Source organism: Nicotiana sylvestris, chromosome 2, assembly GCF_000393655.2.
Source record: "Nicotiana sylvestris chromosome 2, ASM39365v2, whole genome shotgun sequence".
Classification (NCBI taxonomy): Eukaryota; Viridiplantae; Streptophyta; class Magnoliopsida; order Solanales; family Solanaceae; genus Nicotiana; species Nicotiana sylvestris.
In genome coordinates, this window is record NC_091058.1 from 125,359,268 (window position 1) to 125,380,184 (window position 20,917).

Below are 20,917 nucleotides of genomic sequence, written 5' to 3' on the forward strand. Positions count from 1 at the left end.
CTCTGAACGTTGATCGATGCTCTCAGCAGAAATACCACCGTGGTCGCGTCAGGTATTTCGCAGCCGCACTTTTTAATTGCGGTCAATGGTCTCTGTTGCACCCAAAGCACCTTCTCTGAATCTCAATTCCACGGATCGCATAATTACGACCGCTTCACCGGTGGACCTTCTGCGGCCGCTCTTTTCCTTCGCGGTCAGTACTTTTATCTCAACTTTGAACTTGTGCAAATTTAACTCCTTCATGAGTTGGTTATGGCTTTCTTGCCTCATTTTGACCAAACCCTGCAGACAAGCACAATAAGTCAGTTTTTGCGAATACTTTTAAACATTTTTTATACAAAACCTAAGCAAAAGAGAGCATAATATAGGCTAGAATCCATAGTTATCATTCATCCGGTATTTCATATTTCGATGCTCTGGAGATATCATGGTGATCCGTCTCACGTGTTGGAATTCATCTCAGTCCAGTTGGACAAGGATCTATCTTATGTTGAGAAGCCAGTGGCTATTTTGGACAGGCAGGTTCGAAAGCTAAGGTCAAAGAACATTGCATCAGTAAAGGTTCAGTGGCAGTGTCAGCTGGTCGAGAAGGCAACTTGGGAGACCGAGCAGGATATGCGCAGTCGTTACCCTCATCTTTTCACCACTTTAGGTATGTCTCTGTGCTCGTTTCAAGGACGAATGATTATTTTGAGAGTTAAGCCTCGATACCCTAATAACTGCTTTCCCCGTATCTATTTCTTCTATTGTGACTTACCGGGAGGTTTCCTTTTGGTTTTTGAAGTGTTTTGGGACACTTAATCCCCAAATGGAAACTTAAGTCTTAGAATTTGGACCGTAATTGGAACAGTATGAAGATGGCTATGGAATGGAATTCCGTCAATTCCATTAGCTCCGTTGGGTTATTTTGGGCTTAGGGGCGTGTCTTGATTGTGTTTTTGAGGTCCGTTACTCATTTAGGCTTGAAATGGCCAAAATCGAATTTTTTGAGTTTTAGACCGGTAGTGGAATTTTTTATATCGGGCTCAGAATTTGATTCTATAAGTTGGAGTAGGTCCATAATGTTAAATATGACTTGTCTGCAAAATTTGGAGTCATTCGGACGTGGTTTGGTTGGTTTCGGTATCGATTGTCGAATTTGGAAGTTTCAAGTTCTTTAAGTTTGAATTGGAGGATGATTTGGGTTTTTAGGGTTATTTGATGTGATTTGAGTGCTTGACTAAGTTTTATGGTGTTTTAAGATTGGTTGGTATGTTTGGTTGAGGTCCCGGGGGCCTTCGTGTGTTTCAGATGCTCAAAGGGTTGAAATTTGGACTTATGCAATTGCTGAAGATTTCTGGTGCTGGTGTAATCTTATCTACGGAGTGGTTGTAAGCACGTGATTTTTGCTTCACGGACAATCGCTGCAAAAGAAAATAAAAATAATGACAAATGACTTCGCTGTACAATTTTTCGATTTTCCCGTGACATGTGTTGTTAGTCATTTGTGGGTCTGTCCATTTCGCATCTAGTCATTATCAAACAAAATACAAAAACTATGTGTCGTTAAAAGAAAATTCAAAAAATATATGTATGTGTGCATCGTTCGTTCTAGGCTGTGATCTAACCATTTTTATTTTATTTTATTTCATTTATGTGTGTTTATTGTTGTAGGTGTTACACAATATGTGTGTAAGTTTTATTTTAATTATTTACCTTGTTTTTTAGGAATTTTTGGTTAATTGGTTGAAATAAAAAGGGAAAGGAAAATCTGATTGGGCCCCAAAACGAGGCCCAAAACCGGCACTCAAACCCAGTCCAAATCTGGCCTGCCCAAACATCGATCCAAACGACGCCGTATCAGCGTCCTTATTGGAGCCGTTGATCTGACTCAAACAAACGGCCCTGATCAAACCACTCATTCAACCCCAAACGACGTCGTCTTAGGCAATTGATCTGAGCCGTCCAACCCCTTGATCCAACGGACCCAGGCTTTCCCTCTAAACCCGTCAACATAACCCGACCCAATGACCGATTCAGCCCAGCCCCTCACTTAAACCAAACGACCCCGTTTAACTATCAAACGACCCCGTCTCATTTCTCACCATCAGATCCAAGCCGTTGAGATCATCTGATCTAACGACTCAGATCCAATCCCCTACTCCGTATATAAGCCTTCCCTCACAACCCACGCCCCCTATCCGAACCCCCCCCCTTCAGGCATCTCCTTCCCCAAGCTCTGAAACCCCCAAACCCTAACGCCGCCCTAGTTCCCCTTTCACCAGAACCCGGTGGCATGAACGTCGATGACCACCCCCTTCACACCCCTGAAGCATCCAACCACCCTGAACACGAATCCACTAACCATGAACCTCGAATCACCTTCCTTCGTCTCGAATCTTCATTTGAATATTCGAGCCGAACCCGGACCTATACCAAACCACCCCATCTTCACACCAGACACTCCCCGGACCCTCCTCGTGACCAAACCAAACTTGGTTTGGTCCGAATCTACACACAACTCCTAAAAATCAGATCTGAAGATCCAAAACCTAGAACACTAATAGCCTTGGAATCCGGCCGGTTTTAACAAGGGTTTGAGGTTTAATGGATCTTAACCAAGGTGTTCTCATGTGAGAACACCCTGGTTAAAATTTGTTCGGCCTCAAATGGTCAGAGTTGAGTCAGATTTGGGTCTGTTTGATTTAAACATTTTTCGGTAAGTTTTCCTTTCCTTTTGTTTAGTTCTAATTAAGTTATCAGCATGTTTCGTTGTGTTTGTTTGTTCTTTTGTTATTTTTCTGATTTCTTCTGTCCTTGTAAAGACCTTTTATTTGGTCGATTGGCTTCTGTGTATGTTTTGAACGTGTTCTGTGATATACATGTTTGACTAGATTAGTCGACGCATAAATAGTTCATATAGGTTCCCAATAATTGAACAAAAGTTGTTTGATGCCTGTAGGTCCCCGTATGTGTTTGTTTATTTGAGCGACTGATTATTACCTGTTATAATTAGTATAGTCGACTCGATAAACGTCGTCGATTAGTTTTCTATAACTAATGGATCGAATGAGCTAATAATGTCACATGACTAAGTGAACCTTTTCACTGACTGAATGCCCATCATTGTCTGAAATGAGTTGCTCGCATTACAAAAATGACTGAAAAGGTTCAGTCCAGGGCAGTCTTGAATTTGAACTTTCATGAGTTCAGAATGCCCTGATGCTGCAAGGGGCAGGGCAGTAATAAGCAGGGTTTAACAGGGGTAGTCTGGGGTTTGAAAAGAACAGAAAGGGTTTAGTTTAAACAAGTTGACAAGTAGGATACTAATTAAGATTAAACTAATACCAATGGGGAACAAGACACAAGAGTATGGGTTTAAAATGAGTACTAAAATAAGCCCATAATCCTGGATTAAAGAATAAACCAGGCGTGGGGAACAAAAGGGGCTGGCATGAAAAGATGCTTAAGCATGGGTTAAAAGAGTATGGGCATTCTGCAAGTAGGAGGGAGGCAGCTTAGCTGCACTGGGCTGTTTGGCTTATAAATAGGCCATTTGAGAACTTAAAAAGGGCTGGAACTTTTAGTCTGAAGAGAGGTCTACTGAGTTTAAAGAAAACTGAAAAACATAAGGTAGTTTCCAGTAAACATTGTAACCAAACACTGTCTGAAAGTTGTATAAGAGTTCATATTGGTCAAGCTGCCTTGGCCAAGTTCTGTTGTTTGCATTGACTGAGCTGTTTGTGGTTGTTGAACTGTTGGTGTTGCTGCATTGAATACTCTGTTACTGCTGTTGTTTCATCGCTCTTTCCTGGGATTGCTCATTTGGTGCTCGACTATTTGCTGGTTTTCTTTATTCTGGGAAATATTGTTGGTTGTCGTGGGCTGTGGAAAACACTTGGATTGTTGATTTGTTGCTGTGTTGTTGCTGTCTATCTGTTGTTGCTGTGTTTACTGCATACTGCCCAGCTGATCATTCCTTTCTTCTTTGTCCTCTATACCAGGTACACAACCAATGCACTGTCAAAAATGTAATTGGGAAATTTGAGCATGAATACAAATGAAAGTCCTGAAGAATGTCTTTTATACATAGATTGTTACATTAAATATTCATGTAATGTGTAATAGTTTGCATTCTTGTTTAGATACTGAAGGTAGCCTGTGTGCCCAGTAGATGTCAATATGTGGTGATTGAATGCTAGTTTGTATATGTAGGTTGATAGATAAAAGGGTCTCCAATGCAGTAGGTTGTATCTTAGGTTTTATATGGTTAGCATGTCCTTAAATACATAGAACTATCCATGTTAGTTAATTGCATGTCCTTTTGATAAACTGTCTCCTTACAATTGGCAAACCATTGCCTTAAAATAAACGGCGCAAGTCTGCACTTCTCAACCTCACGAAGGTCGAGCCCGAATCAAACGAACCCAGCAGCCTTTCATCAGAAAGGCATTGGCCCAGGTCCAGCCGATACTGTGTGGGCCGGGTTTGGGCCCACGATGCTCGATTAGCTGCCCGTGGGCATGGCCATGTTTTCTTATTCTGCAAAGGCACTCGGAATTCCGTTATAATAACCTGTAAGCATGTAATTGAATAGGGTCATTTTTATTCTCAACTAGTAGAGACAAATGCGACAAGAAACATAGTTGCTATAGGATATCCTTTTAAAATAAAAATGAGACGAGCCTCGCCAAATAAATCACAAACCGCCGGGGCCCTCAATAAAATACATAACCATTGACTAGACTTTGGATTTGGCCGTTTAATGAACCTTCACGGCCTCTTCCTAAAATAACAATACGTTAGACTCTTTAGGACGCGCCTTAATAAATCTTACCTTCTTAAACTCGGGTGCACATTTATGTGACCCAAATCCAATTCTCAACGGAGTCGAAATGTGTTTCTAATCACGGGTACATTGATTGTGACGTGGTTCGAGATGCGTGTCCATGACGTTGCAAATTCATTTTAAAATAAGAATGAGATGAGCCTCACCAAATAAAATACAAATTGCGGGGCCCTCAGTAAATATTTGCTTTAAAAATTGTTTAGACTTCAGGATGGACCGTTTAGTAAAATTCCACGGTCCTACCCAAAATAAATACGCTAGTCGCTTTAGGCACGCCTCTAATAATTTAATTTCCTTAAACTCGGGTGCACATTGATGTGACCCAAATCCAAATCTCAACGGAGTCAAAGTGTGTCGACGACCACGGGTACATTGATTGTAACGTGGTTCGAGATACATTTTATAACGTTGTAATTCTTGATAAAAATAATAGTAAATGATAAAAGCGGTTGAAGGACAAAATTTGCACATGGTTCATAATTGTATTAAAAATCAGATAAATAAGCCGAATATAACAGTTGAGCGACCGTGCTAGAACCACAGAACTCGGGAATGCCTAACACCTTCTCCCGGGTTAACAGAATTCCTTATCCGGATTTCTGGTACGCAGACTGTAATATAGAGTCATTATTTTCCTCGATTCGGGATTAAAATTGGTGACTTGGGACACCCTAAATCTCCCCAAGTGGCGACTCTGAAATAAATAAACCAATCCCGTTTCGATTGTCCTTTAATTGGAAAAAACTCCCTCGTACCGTCTCGGGTGCGGAAAAAGGAGGTGTGACAGCTCTGGCGACTCTGCTGGGGATCGGTGACCCAGAACCACTGGTTCAGGGTTAAGAATTCGAGATTAGAATAATTGTTGTGGTTGGCTTTGTTTATTATCTGATTTTTACATGATATATGCCTAATGTGCTAAATGATGCTTTTACCGCTTTAATATTATTTGAATTACTGTTACGAAACCCCCTTCTTTCTGAGTCTTCTGAATTTATGGAGTACACGTGCGCGTGACCCACCTTTATGTTAAAGTCATACCAAGTAAGACGGAGTTGGGACAAGTAACTAGGCCGGGCAGACTTTCTTGCTCCCGGTACGTTGCCCCCGCTTCGGCTCAAACTGTCTGTTTGGGTAAGCCAGGTTTAGAACAATCAACCTCAGGTTTACACTTAGAATAACTCAGCCATGTACCGGATCCCTAGTGGGAACGTTTATTTGCATCACGTGCATTTGACTTAGGGGACTCAACACAGGGGTTGGGTCTGTCTAGGACAGGTGAACCCGAAATAAGAAGACCATCCTGATGCATCCTACTTGCTATATGTGCATTCATTTGCCTCGAACATGCTTGCTGACCGGCTTAAATGACATCATGGTAAGAGTTGAGGAATAAAATGGGTTTTTTCATAATAAAAAATAAAATAATATATATATATATATATATATATATATATATATATATATATATATATAATAAAATTAAATATAGTGTTCAAATCTTGAAACAAAGGTATTTAATCTTGAAAGGTATTTAATCTTGAAAATAGTTTGAAAAATTCGCAAAAAAAAAAAATAGTTTTAAATCTTGAGAATAGTTTTGACTGAAAATGATTAGAGTATGTTTTCAAAATGAGTCTTGACTTCATTAAATTAAATTTCAGATACAAAATGAGCACCACACAAAACCCCTCCTCCGCAAATACAGAAGAGTTTCTATTCCAGCTTCAAATGTGGTGGTGTGAATTAGGCGAAGATGGTCAAAAGTGGGTCATCAAGCATTTGGGAAATCTCCCGGACATCATGAAAGTTAAACCCCGTGAGGATCTGATTGCGGCATTAGTAACTTTTTGGGACCCTGTTCACAATGTCTTTCGTTTCTCTGACTTCGAGCTCACTCCTACATTAGAGGAGGTAGCTGGATATGTTGGTTTTGACGGAAGTTTAAGGAATCAAAGCTTGATATTCACGAAGGCTCCCTCGGTACATCGATTCTTCGGTCTTCTGAACATCAGCAGTCAAATCAGGAAAAGCAATGTCGTCAACGGATGTTGTTCTTTCAACTTTTTGTATTCAAGGTTCGGAAAGTCAGATGGGTTCGAAATTCATGAGAAAGGCCTTACTAACAAACAAGACAAAGACGCATGGCAGGTTCACCGTCGCTTCGCCTTCATGGTGGCTTTTCTAGGAATCATGGTCTTCCCGAACAAAGAACGAACAATCGATATTCGCACCGCAAAAGTTGTGCAAATCCTCACCTCCAAGGAAAACCACACCCTTGTCCCCATCATTCTCTCAGACATTTATCGGGCTTTGACTTTATGTAAAGCGGGAGCGAAAGTCTTCGAAGGATGCAAAATTCTGTTGCAAATGTGGCTGATTGAACATCTCCAACAACAGCCCAAAATCATACAGTATGGGCCAAGCAACGATAATTACATCGAGGGTTATGAGGAAAGAGTGAAAAATTATCAGGTTCCAGAAGGGATAGAAGCATGGGTATCTCGGCTAAGGGCTCTAACGGCAAATCAAATTGAATGGACTCTGGGATGGCTACCGATGAGGGAAGTGATACATATGTCAAACTCAAATAGTTATCTTCTACTATTGGGATTGAGAAGCATCCAGCCATACGCGCCATTGAGAGTCCTAAGACAACTAGGAAGATATCAAGTAGTTCCTGATGATGAAGATTTGAGTACGCAAGAAATCGAATTACACCCAGAGGCCACTATTCCTGAGGCGTTACTTCAGCAGATGTGGAATGGATGTCGATACTTAAAAAGCGATACTCAAGTCCCAGACACTACAAAGGGTGAGATAAATCCTGGATATGCAAGGTGGTTCGAGAAACGGTCTCGCATGGATGATGTACCAGAACCTGAGCTGAGAAGGCCAACTAAAAGACCCCATATTCAAAACTTTAATGATAAAATCCAAGAGCGGTTGATCTGGGGAGAAAAAGAGAAGGGGTACAAAGCAACTATCCATGCCCTAAAGGAAAATCTAAGGAACCTCAGTCTGGAGAAGGATTTGCAAGCACAAGAAGCTGAAGGCGAGAAGAAGAGTCTAGCCTGTGAGAATGAAAGTCTTCATGCTCGATTTCTGAAAATGAAAAAGGCTTCTGAAACGCCAATGAGGAATTGGAAGGATCAAAAAACCATCGCCAATCTTTTTGAAAGAATGCAAGATTATGATTCCATTCTTGCTGCAAAAGAAAGGGCGTTGAGCAAAGCAAAAGAAAGGATCCAACAATTAAACGAAGAAGCCAGATCTGATAAGGAACGCCAAGATAGGCAATCCGAGAAAGACAGGGCACAATTCAAGAAGGAAAAAGACCATTGGATACGATCAGAAGACCAACTTCGTGCACAACTAGAAGAGGCAAGAAGGTACAGAGAGCATCAACAAGCGGACACTGATAGAGAAAGAGCGCAGATGAGATTAGAGCAGGCCAGACTCCGAGCTCTATTAGAGTCAGCCCTAGATCGTGAAGGCCGTATCCGAGATATAGCCACCACTCGCCAGCAGCAATTGCAGAATCAAGGCCAACATCTCCAAGATTTCAGGGCACAGATCCACGACCTGGCAGTCTACACCTCTCAAAGTTATGTAAACTGCCAAGGAATGGATTATGGAAGGTTTACAAAGCATGCACCCACCTTTGCCCGTCATCTAGCAGTGGAGTTGGAAAGGATGTATCGAACATTAGGAGGTCATCCGGTTCAAGCCCCACCTTGAGCAAATGATCTAATAATTTACAACACAAGTGGAAAGTGGGGCACGTTATGAGATGTTAAGAATTGTATCTTTTTATTTCAATTTGAATGTGTGTATTTCAAGACATTGTTTTTACAAAGTTTTCAAATGTAATGTTTGTTCATCTCTGCCACGCCTGGTCTTATTCACGCGGGGACGTGATACGTAGGCAATCCCCATAAGATTCGACCGCTTCTAATAAAGAAAGAAAAGAAAATACATAATAAAATAAAACACAGGGTTTCCCAAAATACTTTAAAAAAAGGGGACGAATGAGCAAACCGGGATGACGCATGTTGTTTGAAGCAAAGCATGTAGAAACGGTTAACTGCCTAGGTGCATTGCATCCCCTGTGTGTTATGATCAAATCTGTCAAACTCTAATGCTAACAAAGTTTGTTGCTGTCTACCAGACAAGTTAGTTGTTAAAGAATTCTGGCAACACACTCATACCAAACCAGATCCAAAGGACCGGTAGCAACAAGCATGACTACTTCGGAGAATAGCAATGAGGAAGAAAGGCCGATGAGCCAGTTGTTAAAAGAAGCGATGGAAAAGATTGAAAGGATGGGACTAGAAATGAATGCAATGCAACTAGCCCTAGCCAAAACACAAAAGAGCCCTGAAACACTGGGACACATGCCGGAATACCCTCACTCTGGCCCTTCCACAAGCCGCCCAAATCCCCTCTATCATCAAGAAAGAAGCCCTCATGATTCCCAAGCTCCACCACCCCACCAACCTCTCCCAACACCCAATATTCCCATTTTTGTGGGACCTACATCAGCCCCTTTGCAGAGAACGACCAGTGAGCCATTGTTTCAGGCTCACGATACACAATACTATCCCCCTGAGCCTACATTCCATGCACCCGAGCCTCAAGCTTACAATCCACATTTAGAAGTGCCGGCAGAGGTTGAGAAGCCAGTTAAGGCTCCTGAACAGGATGAAGTGTTGAGAAAGTTCAAAAGCCTGGAGCAGTCCTTCAGGAACTTGCACGGATTGGGCAATCAAATCAGCGTAGCATACAAAGATCTGTGTCCTTTCCCAGACGTCCAACTCCCGGCCGGTTTTAAGATGCCTAAGTTTGATTTATATGAAGGGCACGGTGATCCCATGGCACATTTGCGGGGATTCTGTAGCAAAATGAGAGGGGCAGGCGGCAAGGATGAGCTGTTGATAGCTTATTTCGGCCAAAGTCTGAGCGGATCTGCACTAGAATGGTATACCAGGCAGGATTCCAGCAGGTGGTACACGTGGGATGATCTGGCGCAGGCTTTTGCAGGTCATTTCCAGTACAATCTCGAGATAGTCCCTGACCGTCTCACATTATTGAGAACTGGGAAGAAACCCGGGGAAAGTTTTCGCGAGTTCGGGTTCCGCTGGAGAGAACAAGCAGCTAGAGTCGATCCTCCCATGAGAGAGGGAGAGATGGTGGACTATTTTTTGCAGACATTGGATCCAACCTACTTTGGTCACTTGGTGACAACGGTTGGAAAATCTTTCAACGAGGTGGTCAAGATAGGGGTCATGATAGAAGAGGGTTTGAGGTCTGACAAGATCTTGAACTATTCGGCACTCAAGGCCACAACCCAGGCTATTCAAAACGGCACGGGAGGTGCGTTGAGAAGAAAGAAAGAAGAGGTTGCCACGATCGAGGCAGGCAGTTGGTCCAGGGCTGGCAGGCCGCACTACAACCAACCCAGACCTCACAGGTCAAACTACCCATACAACCCACCACAAAATTTCTATCCACCTCGAGAACCACATTGTTCCGTACACCAGGCCCAAGCATACACTAAGCCTCTGGTTCGCCCACAATGGCGCGCACCGGCTCCCCAGAACATATATGCACCACCACAAAACACCTACCCTCCACCAAGGGCATATAGAAACCCTTCAGGGGTAGGCTTTCGGGGAAATCCAGATGCTAGGAATGACAGGTTGCGGAAGCAGAGAACCTTCACGGAGCTGGGAGAAACCTACACCGCTTTGTTCCACAAGCTGTGGCAATTGGGTTTGGTTAGTCCTGTCCAGACTCGAGAACCAAATCCCCCACCTCAGAATTTGGATCGATCAATCAGTTGTGAATACTGTTCAGGGATGCTCGGGCACGATACCGAGAAGTGCTGGAAGTTAAGGCATGCCATACAGGATCTTATTGACACCAATAAGATCGAGGTCCAGACACCGGAGGCTCCTAACATCAACCAAAACCCACTGCCAGCGCACCACGAAACTCACATGATTGAGTTGGTGTGTGAGGGAGGAGAATTAAGAAAACCCTCACAAACAGTGATGATGATCCAAGCCGCCCCGAAAGAAGTCTTAACCAGTGGAGGAACAAGTGTACAGTCGCAGGGAGAAGGCGTCAAGCCGGTAGTGATATTGGGGAAGAGCCCGTCCATCATAGCAAGCAAACCCGAGCCAAGCAAGTTGGTAATACCAGGGATCCTGCCCACACCGGCGGTCGTGTTGAAAGGGGTATGTAGAGAACGGGTGACCATAAAGCCTGTGGTCCAGCTGCCGATGATTGACAGCAGGGCTGTGCCTTGGAAATATGAAAAGGCGGTGGTGATGTACAAAGGAAAACAGGTGGAAGAAGTCAGTTGTGAAGCGCAAGGGCTGACTCGATCAGGTCGATGTTTTGCTCCGGTGGAGCTAAGAAGAACCAACCCAGTTGCAACCAAGAAACCTGTGTCCGAAGAAGAGGCTGAAGAGTTCCTGAGGAAGATGAAAGTACAAGACTATTCTGTGGTCGAGCAGCTGAGAAAAACACCGGCCCAGATCTCACTGTTGTCATTACTGATCCATTCTGAGGAGCATCGTCGGGCCCTGTTGAAGATATTGAACGAGGCTCATGTACCCAGTGAGATTTCTGTAAACCGCCTGGAAACCATTGCCAGCAAGATTTTCGAGTTGAACAGGGTAACATTCTCAGATGATGACCTGCCGGTGGAAGGTACGGAGCATAACAAAGCTCTATACCTAGATGTCAAATGTGAAGACTCGGTGGTAACTCGAGTATTGGTGGATAACGGCTCAAGCGCCAATATTTGTCCATTATCCACTCTGGACCAGTTAAAGATCGACCGTGGAAGAATCCGGAAGAATAGCATCTGTGTCCGGGGGTTTGACGGAAACGGAACAGCCACTGTAGGGGATGTTGTACTTGAACTGACCATTGGTCCAGTCCTGTTCACCATGGAATTCCAGGTGTTAGACGCCACAGTTTCTTATAACCTGCATTTGGGACGACCCTGGATTCATGCAGCCAAAGCGGTGCCTTCCACCCTACATCAGATGGTGAAGTTCGAGTGGGAAAGACAAGAGGTCGTGTTACACGGCGAGGATACAACGTGCACCATGGGCGGAACCATTGTACCTTTCATAGAGACCGCTGATGACAAAGGTCCTTGGGTCTACCAGATTTTCGATACAGGGTCGGCCAACAAAATTTCTGAAGGAGAAATCATCCCGCACCCTAGGGTAGCTGCCGCAACAGTCATGATGGTCTCAGAAATGCTGGGTAATGGATTTGTGCCGGGAAAAGGCCTGGGAGTCGAGCTTCAAGGGATTGTCCAACCTGTCTCCCTTCCTAAAAATCTGGAAACTTTCGGATTGGGGTTCAAACCAACCGCAGCAGATAGGAAGCAAGCGCGAAAAATGAAGAAGAGGGTCTGGTTTCTGCCTAAACCAGTGCCACGCCTCTCAAGGTCTTTTGTCAAAGCAAGTGCCAAGGGGTCGCCGGTCCCAAAGATTCGAGGACCTTTGATCGGTATAAATGAAGACCTGAATCAGAGTTTTGAGAGACTATTCGCGGATGTCAGTATGGTGGAAGCTGGAGAAGGTTCCAGCAGAGCAGAGATACAATTTGTGGGGCCTGAGGCCAAGACCAACAATTGGACGGTTACTCCTCTTCCTGTCCGAGGGGAGTCTTGGTAGTAGGCTTTGATTTATGTTTTGTTTGTTTGTTTGTTCGGATTATTCAAGGGTGTAATCCAAATTTTACTTTCGTTTTTGTAAAAGTGTGAACCCTTTTATCCCGCAAGTTTAATAAAGTTCTTTTCTTTTGTCCCATTTTAATTTTGTTTTGTTCTTTTTCTTTCTGAACAGTTCTCTTTTTACTGGTTCTAATGACATGGCATGCACAGCGGATCTTCGACCTAGTCTAATAAATCAATCTGAAACCGACTCAATGATGCAAGAGGTCGTTTGTGACGATGAATCTGAATGTGACGAAGGTGAAGCCTTCGAAGAAATAAACCGAGAACTGTGCCAATTTGAAGAGAAACCCAAGCCTAACCTAAATGACACCGAGGCTGTGAATCTAGGAGACGCTGATAACGTCCAAGAGACCAAAATTAGCATCCACATTGAGCCGAATGTCAGAGCAGAATTGATCAAAACTCTCATGGAATTCAAAGATGTTTTTGCATGGTCATATGACGATATGCCTGGATTAAGCACCAATTTAGTGGTTCACAAATTGCCCACTGACCCGGCATACCCTCCGGTCAAGCAAAAACTAAGGAAATTTAAAACAGAAATGAGTGTAAAGATCAAAGAAGAAGTGATTAAGCAGTTGCAATCGAAGGTCATTCGGGTCACTCGATATCCCGAGTGGTTGGCCAATGTGGTACCAGTCCCAAAGAAGGATGGAAAAATCAGGGTGTGCGTTGACTACCGCAACCTCAACAAAGCAAGTCCCAAGGACAATTTTCCGCTACCCAACATTCATATCCTGATCGATAATTGCGCTGGGCGCGAGATCGGATCCTTTGTGGATTGCTATGCGGGTTATCATCAGATCCTAATGGACGAAGAGGATGCTGAGAAGACAGCGTTTATTACGCCATGGGGAACCTACTGCTATCGGGTAATGCCGTTCGGGTTAAAGAACGCCGGGGCAACGTACATGCGAGCAATGACTGCTGTGTTTCATGACATGATACACAAAGAAATAGAGGTGTACGTCGATGATGTGATCATCAAATCTTGGCGTCAGGAGGACCATGTGGCAGACCTAAGGAGATTTTTCCAAAGACTCCGGAGGTATGATATCAAGCTTAACCCGGCCAAATGCGCATTCGGGGTTCCATCAGGAAAGTTGCTAGGATTCATCGTCAGTCGACGGGGGATTGAGTTAGACCCATCCAAAATTGAATCCATCCGAGATTTGCCACCGCCAAGGAACAAAACAGAGGTAATGAGTTTGCTGGGTAGACTCAATTACATCAGCAGGTTCATCGCTCAACTCACAGCAACTTGTGAGCCCATATTTCGGCTGCTGAGAAAGGATGCTGCAGTAGGTTGGACGGCAGAGTGTCAGGAGGCTTTCGACCAAATCAAAGGGTATCTGTCTAATCCACCCGTATTGGTCCCGCCTAAGCCCGGGAAGCCCCTAATTCTTTACCTGACGGTCTTGGAAAATTCATTTGGTTGTGTACTGGGGCAACATGATGACACAGGAAGAAAGGAGCAGGCCATCTACTATCTTAGAAAGAAGTTCACAGTGCATGAGGTCAAGTACACTCAACTCGAGAAAACATGTTGCACCCTAACTTGGGTAGCTCAGAAGTTGAAGCACTACCTGTCTTCATATACTACGTATCTCATATCCCGTTTGGACCCATTGAAATATATATTTCAGAAACCTATGCCCACGGGAAGGTTGGCAAAATGGCAAATTCTGCTCACAGAGTTTGATATCGTCTATGTGACGAGGACAGCCATGAAAGCCCAGGCGCTGGCCGATCATTTGGCAGAGAACCCCGTTGATGAAAAGTACGAGCCTTTAAGAACATACTTTCCCGATGAGGAGGTAATGCACACTAATGAGATGGAATTAACTGAGGAACCGGGTTGGAAGCTTTTCTTCGATGGAGCTGCACACGCAAAAGGGGTTGGAATAGGAGCAGTACTCATTTCTGAAACAGGACGCCATTATCCTGTTACGGCTCAACTACGCTTCTATTGCACCAACAATATGGCCGAGTATGAGGCTTGCATTCTGGGTCTGCGCTTGGCTGCTGACATGGATGTCCAAGACGTCTTGGTCTTGGGAGACTCGGACCTCTTGGTACATCAAATTCAGGGAGAATGGGAAACACGAGATCTAAAACTCATACCATACCGACAATGCTTGCATGATCTGAGCAAGCAATTTCGATCGGTGAAGTTCAAACACATCCCGAGAGTTCACAATGAGGTTGCGGATGCCTTAGCCACCTTAGCATCAATGCTGCACCACCCTGACAAAATGTATGTTGATCCTCTACACATCCAGGTCCGTGATCAGCACGCCTACTGCAATGCCATAGAAGAAGAAGCAGATGGCGAACCCTGGTTTCATGATATCAAGGAATACCTCAGGATGGGGATATATCCAGAACATGCCTCTGGAGACCAAAAAAGAGCCCTTCGGCGTTTGTCGAATGGTTTCTTCCTCAGTGGAGGAGTATTGTACAAAAGAACCCCGGATTTGGGATTGTTGAGATGCATAGATGCCAGTCAAGCAACGACGGTTATGGCAGAGGTACATGCTGGAGTTTGTGGGCCACACATGAGCGGATATGTATTGGCAAGAAAGATCCTTCGAACAGGGTGTTATTGGCTCACCATGGAACACGACTGTATCACTTTCGTGAGGAAATGCCATCAGTGCCAGATACATGGAGATTTGATTCATTCTCCGCCAACAGAGTTACATACGATGTCAGCACCCTGGCCGTTTGTGGCATGGGGCATGGATGTCATTGGGCCCATCGAGCCGTCAGCATCCAACGGTCATAGGTTCATTCTAGTGACCATTGATTACTTCACCAAATGGGTTGAGGCTAAAACCTTCAAATCAGTAACCAAGAAGGCAGTGGTGGACTTTGTTCACTCCCATATCATCTGCAGATTTGGGATCCCAAAAGTGATCATCACGGATAACGGTGCGAATCTTAATAGCAGCTTGATGAGAGAGGTATGCCAACAATTCAAGATTACACACCGCAATTCCACCCCATATCGTCCCAAGGCGAATGGAGCAGTCGAAGCAGCCAATAAGAATATCAAGAAGATACTGCGAAAAATGGTGGAAGGGTCCAGACAATGGCACGAGAGATTACCCTTTGCTTTGTTGGGTTACCGCACTACCGTCCGAACTTCCATAGGCACAACTCCTTATTTGTTGGTGTACGGAACTGAGGCCGTAATACCAGCGGAAGTCGAAATTCCGTCCCTCCGAATTGTCGCTGAAGCCGGGATTGATGATGATGAATGGGTCAAAGCTCGATTGGAACAGTTGAGCCTGATAGATGAGAAAAGATTGGCAGCAGTGTGCCATGGTCAGCTGTACCAGAAGAGAATGGCAAGAACATATAATAAGAAGGTGCGCCCCAGGAAGTTTGAAGTAGGGCAGCAGGTATTGAAGAAGATCCTCCCACATCAGGTCGAGGCAAAAGGCAAATTCGCCCCAAATTGGCAAGGGCCTTATATCGTGACCAGAGTATTGTCCAACGGTGCTTTGTGTTTGACAGATGTCGAAGGTAGATGTGTCGACATGGCTATCAATTCAGATGCAGTCAAGAGATATTATGCGTAATTTCTTTAATTATGGCAATTTTTGGTTTATTTGTTTGTATTTGGCATTTATTGGATAATGAGATGACGGAGGCAATTCTTTCTTCTATCCAAACACTTTTAACCCTTGCTTCCCCCTTTGAGCCTTAAGTTATTCTTTCATACCCCTCTTTTGGAATCACTAAAAAAAGAAAAGAAAAGAAAGGAAAAGAAAAGAAAAAGAAAAAGAAAAGGAAAAGAAAATGAAAAGAAAGAAAAGAAAAATCAAGGAATATAAAACCGTGGGAACTACGTTTGACCTGATTCCTCAAAGAGGATACGTAGGCGCCTCACGGCTCGGTCATAGTATGCATCATAGTGAATATAGGATGCATAATGTACATAGTGTGCATAATAGGCACAGTGTGCGTAACGCACATAGCGCAACATAAGTGTAAAAAATAAATTCCCCAAGCAAGAAAACTGGGGCAGAGGTTATGTTTTAAGTTCCAACAAAGGTTTGATTCCAAAAGTTGTAGCACATCACCCATCAAATTATTTTCATTTTTATAGCCTTTCTTTAACCCCACACCAAAACCAACATCAACGTCCAGAAGACCTCCCGATCAATGTTCAAGAGATGTCGAGTCAGGCAAATGAGGCCGAGAATAATACACCGATCCCCAGCAAAGAAGAGGATCGTAAGACTGGGAATGAATTGATGGTCAAAGGAATCTCCAGAAGAGAGGGTCGTATCTACAACGCCCCGATTCCTCGAAAGAAATAAAATGAGAGAGTCTTATCGGTGAAAACCTTCACAGGCACCGAGAGGCGATGTAAGATGAGGGATATGAAATGAGAGAGTCTTATTGGTGAAAACCTTCACAGGCACCATAAGGCGCCGGGAGATGAGAGAAAAGAGAGAGTCTCATTAGTGAAAACCCCTCGAAGGGCACTATGAGGCGACAAGATAGAGCAGCGAAACCTACCACATTCGCAACAAGATGAACATCCATTTATCATCCCCAGCAAGTCAGCCCGTCGGACAAATCAATTGATACAAATAGACTGGGTCGGGAATCTATGGTGCATGTCATGATCACGGGGACCAGTTGTGTCATCCAGATAAGTTCTTTTGATTGTCTTCTCCCACAAAAGATTGGTTCAGAAAGATTTTCTCTTTTCCATATCTTTATTTTCTTTTCCTAAAAAAGTGTTCTTTAAAGGATTTTTCAAAGCTTACTACCAGAAACCGAAGGGAAATTCACCCAATGCAGGGTAATACAAACAGTCTTAAAAGGCCGGCCCCAGGCGATGCAGGGACTGTGCTCGGAAATGTTGGAAGAAGTAAGCTCCAAAGGGAGTGGTTTCGGGAGTTAGAAGCAGACTCCCACATCATGTGTTTTAAAAGAAAGCAGAAAAGGGGATAAATTGAAAACCATATCCCCAGCAGGCTAGAGATCCCCAACAGGCAACTTTGCCTGCCAATCAATTACGGGACATAGAGCAAGAAAAGAGAAGAAAGGAAAAATCATCCGCCAGAAAGGCACCCTCTGCCACCACGATGAAAACTAATTAAATCCCTTTGTCTGCTGCAGGAAAACAAAGGATTGATGATGGCAGCAAGATGCAACGCCAGGGAAGTCACCAAAAACCGGGGCAGAAAATTTTCTGCCGATTGTCGAAAATTTTCTCAGAAGAACGGGGAAGCAATTTCAATACATTTAAGTTCTAGGTCGCCCACCAGTATAATGCGGGAATACATTTAAGTTCTAGGTCGCCCACCAGTATAATGCGGGAATACATTTAAGTTCTAGGTCGCCCACCAGTATAATGCGGGAATACATTTAAGTTCTAGGTCGCCCACCAGTATAATGCGGGAATACATTTAAGTTCTAGGTCGCCCACCAGTATAATGCGGGAATACATTTAAGTTCTAGGTCGCCCACCAGTATAATGCGGGAATACATTTAAGTTCTAGGTCGCCCACCAGTATAATACGGGAATACATTTAAGTTCTAGGTCGCCCACCAGTATAATGCGGGAATACATTTAAGTTCTAGGTCGCCCACCAGTATAATGCGGGAATACGTTTAAGTTCTAGGTCGCCCACCAGTATAATGCGGGAATACGTTTAAGTTCTAGGTCGCCCACCAGTATAATGCGGGAATACGTTTAAGTTCTAGGTCGCCCACCAGTATAATGCGGGAATACGTTTAAGTTCTAGGTCGCCCACCAGTATAATGCGGGAATACATTTAAGTTCTAGGCCGCCCACCAGTATAATGCGGGAATACATTTAAGTTCTAGGTCGCCCACCAGTATAATGCGGGAATACATTTAAGTTCTAGGTCACCCACCAGTATAATGCGGGAATACATTTAAGTTCTAGGTCGCCCACCAGTATAATGCGGGAATACAATTTAAGTTCTAGGTCGCCCACCAGTAAAATGCGGGAATACTTTTTAGCTCTAGATTTTGGAATCAGTAGCCCCACCTGAAGACGGAAGGTTACAACAGAGATCCCCAAGCAGGAAACAATAAAATCCCCAGCGCCAAGAAGCAGAAGGCTGCAAAAGCAAGCGCACATCCAAAAGGAAGAAGGAACGCATCTCAGAAGAAGCAGTTTGGAGACGTTGTAGCATGCCCAATATAACAATGTTGATGAAGAAACATACCACTGAAGAAACCATTGAAAGATTTAAGGAAGAAAGCCATGTTCCCAGCAAATCAAGCAAAGTGATGAAAACTGACATTCAGAAAAGGCGAAGGGCCAGCATCATCTCCCAAGTTCACAAAATAAGGGCATCAGAGGAAAGCGTTAGCCGACAAAAAAGCAAGGCAACAAGAACAAGTTGAAGATAGATGAGATTCCATAGTCTAGCTTAGCTTCTTGTTTTTCCTTTTAGAACAATGTAACAAGGAGAGCGGTGAGCGGTATCATCCTACGGCAGCAAGCAACAGCGCACAACAGCAGCAAGCACTACAGTCACACGGTAGTCCCAGCTACCAAAAATTTCCCGAACTACATTGACCTGATTCCTGTTCAGCCCAGGATATGTAGGAAACCTTTGAAGCAAAGGTTCGGTCAAATCTTTTTCAAAAAATGCTTCACAAGGAGTATTCGGACGGGCAAAAATCACTCGCTTTATCTTTGCGCGAAAACCCTTCGTGTCTTCAGGCAAAGAGGGGCAGCTGTAAGCACGTGATTTTTGCTTCACGGACAATCGCTCCAAAAGAAAATAAAAATAATGACAAATGACTTCGCTGTACAATTTTTCGATTTTTCCGTGACATGTGTTGTTAGTCATTTGTGGGTCTGTCCATTTCGCATCTAGTCATTATCAAACAAAATACAAAAAATATGTGTCGTTAAAAGAAAATTCAAAAAATATATGTATGTGTGCATCGTTCGTTCTAGGCTGTGATCTAACCATTTTTATTTTATTTTATTTCATTTATGTGTGTTTATTGTTGTAGGTGTTACACAATATGTGTGTAAGTTTTACTTTAATTATTTACCTTGTTTTTTAGGAATTTTTGGTTAATTGGTTGAAATAAAAAGGGAAAGGAAAATCTGATTGGGCCCCAAAAGGAGGCCCAAAACCGACACTCAAACCCAGTCCAAATCTGGCCTGCCCAAACATCGATCCAAACGACGCCGTATCAGCGTCCTTATTGGAGCCGTTGATCTGACTCAAACAAACGGCCCTGATCAAACCACTCATTCAACCCCAAACGACGTCGTCTTAGGCAATTGATCTGAGCCGTCCAACCCCTTGATCCAACGGACCCAGGCTTTCCCTCTAAACCCGTCAACATAACCCGACCCAATGACCGATTCAGCCCAGCCCCTCACTTAAACCAAACGACCCCGTCTCATTTCTCACCATCAGATCCAAGCCGTTGAGATCATCTGATCTAACGGCTCAGATCCAATCCCCTACTCCGTATATAAGCCTTCCCTCACACCACACGCCCCCTATCCGAACCCCCCCCCCTTCAGGCATCTCCTTCCCCAAGCTCTGAAACCCCCAAACCCTAACGCCGCCCTAGTTCCCCTTTCACCAGAACCCGGCGGCATGAACGCCGATGACCACCCCCTTCACACCCCTGAAGCATCCAACCACCCTGAACACGAATCCACTAACCATGAACCTCGAATCACCTCCTATCGTCTCGAATCTGGATTTGAAGATTCGAGACAAAACTCGATCTATACCAAACCTCACCATCTTTGTATCAGACACTCCCCTGACCTTCCTCGTGACCAAACCAAGCTTGGTTTGGTCCGAATCTACACACAACTCCTAAAAAATCAGATCTGAAGATCCAAAACCTAGAACACTAATAGCCTTGCAATCCGGCCGGTTTTAACAAGGGTTTGAGGTTTAATGGATCTTAACCAAGGTGTTCTCATGTGAGAACACCCTGGTTAAAATTTGTTCGGCCTCAAATGGTCAGAGTTGAGTCAGATTTGGGTCTGTTTGATTTAAACATTTTTCGGTAAGTTTTCCTTTCCTTTTGTTTAGTTCTAATTAAGTTATCAGCATGTTTCGTTGTGTTTGTTTGTTCTTTTGTTATTTTTCTGATTTCTTCTGTCCTTGTAAAGACCTTTTATTTGGTCGATTGGCTTCTGTGTATGTTTTGAACGTGTTCTGTGATATACATGTTTGACTAGATTAGTCGACGCATAAATAGTTCATATAGGTTCCCAATAATTGAACAAAAGTTGTTTGATGCCTGTAGGTCCCCGTATGTGTTTGTTTATTTGAGCGACTGAT